The sequence below is a fragment of the Vicia villosa genome, linkage group LG7 (genome assembly GCF_029867415.1).
Source record: "Vicia villosa cultivar HV-30 ecotype Madison, WI linkage group LG7, Vvil1.0, whole genome shotgun sequence".
In the NCBI taxonomy this organism is placed as follows: domain Eukaryota; kingdom Viridiplantae; phylum Streptophyta; class Magnoliopsida; order Fabales; family Fabaceae; genus Vicia; species Vicia villosa.
The window spans coordinates 19,899,091-19,906,688 of record NC_081186.1 but is presented as its reverse complement, the minus strand read 5'-3'; the positions used below and the strand labels follow the sequence as shown (position 1 = coordinate 19,906,688).

General features: G+C 29.7%; 1 long non-coding RNA gene across 1 annotated transcript; it reads right to left on the bottom strand.

Annotated features, from left to right (window-relative positions):
• Nucleotides 1–831: 831 nt before the first annotated feature.
• Nucleotides 832–1,762, bottom strand: LOC131617005 (uncharacterized). Its single transcript, XR_009288385.1, has 2 exons — nt 1,570–1,762; nt 832–1,282 (listed from the first exon to the last, which is right to left on the bottom strand). It is a non-coding gene; the product is annotated as an uncharacterized LOC131617005 (long non-coding RNA).
• Between the last annotated feature and the right edge of the window lie 5,836 nt (nt 1,763–7,598).

Here is a 7,598-nt window from a genome sequence, read left to right as displayed (position 1 = left end):
ACTCGCCTTGTTGCCAAGTGCCTACGTATCTCCTTATGGAGAATCAGAGTCAACGTAGTTCGGGCACAGGGTTGTACGCCTTAGAATTAGTATGAGGTTGTTTGTAATTGTTTGGAGGCTTTTTGAATGGCCTATCGTAGATTTGAATAAGGATGAAGATCCGTAGTTTGATTTGAAGTGTTTTGAATGTTTTTTAGATTTGGGCGTACAACCCTGATTTTAATTTGTTACCATTAGTCGCGATAATCAATAGGTTTGATTACCATGGCTAACAGATTAAAGGGAGGATTACTAACCACTATAATCGATAGATTCAATTATCGCGAATAGCAAATGTGCGTATTTTAATTATCGTTACCCCTCATAATCGATAGATTCGATTACAAATAATAACGAATTTGATAAAGGGGAAGATGCTAATCATCGTAACCAATAAGATGGTTACAACCTTTTAGCAAAATAAGTTTATTTTCATTTTAATTGCTTAAATTAAATGATCGAATATTACCCATCGCGACCAATAGATTTAGTCGAAACGAATAACAAATTAAATCCTATTATTTTGGCTAAAAACTAATGGGATTGGACAAACCCTAATGCCTTGATCACAATTTCCTTATAAGGTTTTTTTTTGTGATTTTATAATTAAAGGTTAGATTAATTAAATCGAAGACTCGAAATAATCAGGAAAATAATTCTAGATGATTATAGCCATGATCCTAATTTATATTCCAATCCTATCTTTTAATCAAAATTATTATATACAATAAAAATTACTAAGCTTTAACCAAAAAGGAAATAAGTAAAAATAAGAAAATAAAAGTAAATAGAAAAAAAAACCAGGATTTTATTGAATGTGGTCAGATTGGTAAGGCCCATGATGTGCTTGCGCTTTTTGGCCCTTCAGATCTAGCCTTAACATGAATCCAATGGCCCAGAATTGGGGGGTGCACCGTGGTCGGATATGAGTTAGTGTATTGAATCTACAAGAGAATCACTTTATGGAAAATAAAAAGAAGAGAAGCAAGAGGCAGGGATCGATCCCACGCCCTTGCTCTTGAACCTGATGCGCGCTCTTTCCACTAAGCCAAGGAGGTTTTGCTGTTAGCATAATCATCATCAATTGATATATACGATTCACAATTTCCAAAATGAAATTCAAATGACCAGCGGGCCATTACTCTTCTTCTTCCTCGTTCAAAAGGCAACACTTTTATTTTTGAAATACAGAAACTTTAGGCCACGGTTTTTAAGCGTAGCTGTAGACCTTTTGCTTTCAAACCTGTAAATCAACATTAGACAATACCGATTGACAGCCCAGAACAACTAAATAACATCTCACGAATCTAATAGACATCCTAATTTGGCCTGATTTTGCCTCTAAACGAGAATCCCCAAATTAATGTTCCAAGAACCCTAACAATGGCAAAACCTTTAATATGTACAGAAGCTTCAATTAAACAATTCAAACACGTTCTAAATACAATAATGAACACAAATCAACAATCGAATCATGTTTATAACGCATGATTTGGCATAATCGAATTCGAAATTTTTTTTTATGCAAACCGTGGCTTGTAGATGCGAGCTCCTGGAGGTGTTGGCTATGGGTAATGAATGGGATCGCTTCAGGGAGGTCTCAGGAAGATGAAGGGACCCTCAATGCACCTTGAATCGGCCTATCTCCCCGAAAACGAATCTTGCTTCTTCTTGAATTTTTTCCTTTAAAGTTCATACGGTTTTTCCCATTGCGGCCAATCCCCTCCTTTGGTCTATAATTGTTATTCTGTTATATACCATTCAATTAGGTCATTATTTTTGATCAGAAATCTTGCTCTTCAATGCCATCATATTTGATTTGGGATCAAATCCAATCTTGCCATATTTCCTTCTTTCCATGAAACGTGAAGAACGGTCTCTTTTTTTCTTTTCTTTTTTTATTATTATTTTTTTTATTTTTAACAGTCTAATAATAACAACTATTAATAATAATAGTAAATAACATAACAATAATTTTAATAAGACTATATACAATTACTAAAACCTAATAAATCTTAAAAAATAATCTAGATAATAATATAAAAAATCCTAATCCTAGAAAATCTTAATACTTATAAATTACTAAAAATTAGATGATTAATTAACAATAGTAATGAGAACATTAAAATAAATAAATTAACATTATAATCTAATAAAAGTAAACTATACATTTGTAACAGACTTTCCGAATGATCAAACCTGGATTGGGCCAGATGGTTTTGGGCTCGAACACTCCTTATTCCTACCTCCCATTTTAACTCAGTATATTTTATAAGAGTGTGGGTTTGACAATAGGAATGTCAAACCCCATGAATCTTAATTTTGACCCTTGATGAATTAAAAGACATGAATTGTTCGGGCAAATTTTGGGGTATGACACAAACTTTGTAAATATCCAGCTCCCATCAAGATATTTAACAGAATCAGTATCCCACATCAGAGACTCTCTCCTTCTTCTTTGATGTGTGAAGATAATTGAGAACTCATGGTTGTAGGAACTTCTTCTCAGCATCCAGGTTCTAAACCTAATAAGTACTAAGTCTCCCGTCAAAGTACTTACTAGCTTTTCAGTTAGAATTTGCTACTTACACTAGTTCATTCTAACTGATTACCTTTTCACATTTATACTTTTTTGTTCTTGGCAAATAAAAAAAACTGAAGATCTTGAGATGTTGTAACATCAGATGTGACATCATCCTTCATGGTTCTTGGTGTAATACGGTGAACTGACTTTTTATCGAAATGTTGCGGATAGCATGAGTCGCCACCGACTTTTATTTTATCCAATAAGAAAGGCTAAAAGAATAGAAAAATACCTTTTAAAAAGACTTTGAGTTCGGGGGGTAAGTTATACAAAGGGAAGGTATAAAGCACCCTTTGCATCCATGGTTATCCATGGGCTCTTAATTGCTTAGCTCACTTAGTTTTCAAAATGTTTGAATTGTCTGAAAAGTAGGGTGTGAAAAAGAAAAAGATTCGTTAAGGACTTTAGCTTGTAAATAAGCATAGCCTTGTTTTGAAAGTATTTGAAAAGAATGGGAAAATATTTTGATTTGAATTTAGAGCAAGCAATTAGTAGCAACTACCCTAAGTTTTGAAATTTGTTCTTTTAGCTTTTCAGGGCGAAAGGGTCTATCCATACCATAAGAGGGTAGGAAGTCTTTCAATTGGATGTTTAAGGGTCATCGAGAATAATCGTTCGCCATAAGACTGTCCCATGCCATAAAGAGGGCAGGTAGTCTAAGGGAAGGATATAATAGTCATTTTATCTTTTAGGCAACAGGCGAGGATACTTTAGCAATTGGGAAAATTATTCTTTATAAGGCAACCTCGAGGGAGTTTCAATAACTTTGAAGGCGACAGGCAACATTGCTTTAGGTATCCTCGGAATCGAGGGACTTGACTATTTTTAGGCAACAAAATTAAGGCAACAATATAAGGCAACAGGCAACAAGAGGGGTTACCCTAAAGGTGGGTGTGTGTAGCAATCACGTGATTCAGTTCGATTATTTATCTTGTTATTAGTTATCCTAATTCTATTCAGAATTGCACTCCCTAAGATTACTAACCACGCAGTTTAAAATTGCAGAAGTTAAAGGCGGGAAAATAAAAATCCTACGCTATTACAATAAACACCTGCGGGGATGGGGGAAATTAAAAGACAGAAGAATAAGAGGAATCAATAATTAGTCTTATCATCTTGATCTTGAACCTTGATCTTCCTCGAACCCTTGATTGACTCTGATCATCTGAGAATTAACAGAAAATAATGGGGATAAGTGTAGGAGGAGTTCATTGACTTTTAAGAATAACCCTAATTTAATAGAAAAGAGGCGAAATAAAATAATATTTAAAATAATAATAAGAATCAGGGACTTAGCTTCTCGATTGGCGTGGCGCGAATTCAAGATTTACCGGAATAGAAGAGAAATGTTAGTGCATTAAAGATCGACAACCCTGATTTACCGGAATAAACCAGGGTTTAAAACCATAATAATTTAAATAAATATTAAAGGTTAAGAAAATCGAGGGTTCGATTTAATATAACAATTAAATAATTATTGGATTAAATCTTAATTATTTAATCGATTAAAAGTATTTATGAAAATAGAATTGAATTTTGAATATATAAGTAATTATTAATGGAATTATGAAAAATCGGGTTTTTGATAAAAAAAATAAAAATAAAAATAAATAAGTGTAAAATTACTATATCATCTTATGGGGTAAAAATAAAAAGAACTATGATAATAAAATAAATAAATAAAATGAAAATAAACAAGTAATTAATTTAAAAAAAAAAAGAGTGCTTAGCTTGGATCAAGTGTGATGTGAACAACTACAACCAAAGCAATTAGAAAAATAAAACGCAAGCAGCAAGAATCGAACCCATGCCCTTGCGCCTATGACTCTTCAAGCAAATAAATATAAGGGTTAATACCTATTTTACCCCCTGCCATATGGGGCGTAGTTGAAAAACCCCCTGTAAAAAAAAAATTTTCAAAAAGTGCCTCATAAAATTTCAAAAGTTTGTATTTGAACCTTTATCACGCCACATCATTAAAAAATCTGATGTGGCAATTTTTTTTTAATTTTTTTTTATTATTTTAATTACGTGGATTGCACAGGTGGCATTATTATTATTTTTTATTTAATTTAATGCCATGTGGCATTTTTATTATTATTATATTGTTTAGTTCTTCAAATATCAAAGTTTAAAAAATGGTCCCATGGGGTGTTGAACCCATGCACCATAAAATACATGACAAACACTTTACCACTAGGATGAAGTACGTTTTTTGATCTATAATTCCCTTAGACAGTATATATTAGCTGCTACTACGTTATTAAGATTAATGTTAGTGTTTACATTATTACTTAATATTAATATTATTAGTTAATAACTATTAGTTATTACTTAATATTTATTAGTTGATTTTAAAGTTATTAAATAATATTAGTTAAATTATAAAATAATAATTAATATTTATTTTACTGTTTAACTTAATTAAATTATAAAATATAAACTAAATTAATTAATTTTAACTAATATTAGTTTATATTAATTTAATTTAGTTTAATTTAATTTATATTTTATAATTAATACTATTTTAATTTATATTTTACTGTTAACGTTATTAATTAATATTTGTTTATATTAATTTAATTTAGTTTATATATTCTAATTAATATTAGTTTAATTAAATTTAATGTTTATATTAAGGTTTATATGTAATTTAATTTAATTAATGTTATTTTACTTTTAACGTTATATTTAACTTAATAAATTTAATTTAAAGATTTTATATAAATGTTTATATCTAATTTATTTTACTGTTAACGTTATTAATTAATATTTGTTTATATTAATTTAATTTAGTTTATATTTTCTAATTAATATTAGTTTAATTTAATTTAATGTTTATGTTTAATTTAATTTAATTTATTTTTATTTAGTTTATTTAATATTATTTTACTATTAACGTTATATTTACGTTAATTAATTTAAATTAAACAATTTATATTAATATTTTTATTTAATTTAATTTACTATTAATGTTATTAATTAATATTATTTTATATTATAATTTAATTAACTTTAATAATAAAATAAATATTAATTATTATTTTATCATTTAGTAATATTAGTTAATAACATAAACTATTAACTATTAATTATAACTAATAGTATTAATATTAAATAATAATGAAAATAGTAATTAAACAAACAGCACTTATGGAACGTTAAGACTAGCTAAGTCAATTATAAAACAAAATGTGAAGCGTAGCATTGGGAAGGTGTTCTACTTGTATTCTATGGTGCATGGATTCAACACCCAATGGGACCATTTTTTAAACTTTGATATTTGAAGAACTAAACAATATAATAATAATAAAAATGCCACATGACATTAAATTAAATAAAAAATAATAATAATGCCACCTGTGCAATCCACGTAATTAAAATAATAAAAATAAATTAAAAAAAAGTTGCCACATCAGATTTTTTAATGATGTGGCGTGATAAAGGTTCAAATACAAACTTTTGAAATTTTATGAGGCACTTTTTGAAACTTTTTTGGCTTAATTATAACTTTGGTCCCTCTATTTTGTCTTTTTTTCGATTTTAGTCCCACCATTTTTAAAACCACGATTTTGGTCCCCCTTTTGAGTTTTCTATTGAAAAAGATATAGGAATAGGGACTAATTTTGCAGAAAAAAGCAAAATAGGGGGACGAAAATTGCACAAAAATCTTAAAAAGGGGACTAAAATAGTGGTTTTTAAAATAGAGGGATCAAAATCAAGAAAAAGACAAAATAGGGGGACTAAAGTTGCAATTAAGCCAACTTTTTTTTGACAGGGGGTTTTTGAACTACGCCCCATATGGCAGGGGGTAAAATAGGTATTAACCCTAAATATAATAGGAAATTAATTCAGAAAATTTAAAATTAATTTCAAAGCACGTTTTACTGTTCATCGTCCTCATTGGCTTTCTGAAAAAAACAACGCTTTTTGCCCACGGTTCCTTGCGTTGCCATATGCCCTGTCAATATCAATTCCGACAAATACGTAACATAAATTAACGGTGAGGGTATAGGATGATCCGATTTTTCCCCCTGAACACCATGATACCACTCGTTTGGTCCAATTCGACCTGTATCAAGAATCCCTCCTTTAGAGCTTTAAAACCCTAGCTATGGCGAATCCTATAATCTGCAGAAAAACTCAAATTAAATAGCACAGATAGTTTGAAAACATCATTCTAAACGCAGTGATACAATCCAAACATGTTTATGATGCACAATTTTGACAATTCGATTTTAAAAAAAAAGAGTAAAAACGTGATGTGTGAGACCGAGTTTCTGGACATGTTGGCGCCTTGTAAACGTCTGGAATGTTTTAGAAGACATCGAGGAATTGTTTTTGATCCACCATAGGCTCTGAATTCGTCTCAGTTTTGACCTGCAAACTCACTTAAATTCACGGTTTTGGCAGCTTCAACAAGGGTTCTGAGTAGTAGTTTTGTCACCTAATTTCGTCCAAAAAAAAAACCCCTCTTGCATCTGCATATGTTTGGGTATATAAGGAGAAGGAATTAGGTTAATCAAAATTGAATCATATCCTCTTAATTTGGATGATTGCCATGAATATATTCTTTCTTTTTTAGTCCTCAATCAAACCATCAAATTCCAATCCTCTTGCACGATTTCCTTGTATCCAAGATCAGATTCTTTGCTTTTTGGAAGATTTATATTTTTAATAATTTATTTAATATTTAAATAAATAAAAACTCAAATAAATATTAATAAAATTATAAAAATAAAAATGATAGGACTAAGGACTTCTTTTAAGGCCATGGGCTTGGATCAATTTAAGTTCAATGGACTTCATTTCTATTTGCACCTAAAAACCAAAAAGAAATAGAATAATATGTAAATATAGTAAAATAATTTACTAATTTCAATTAAAAATCAACTTAAATCTAAATTGAATTAAAATTATAATTGTAAGCCTGAAAAGGGTTAGTGGACAGAAAATATTGTTGAATCGTAAAAAC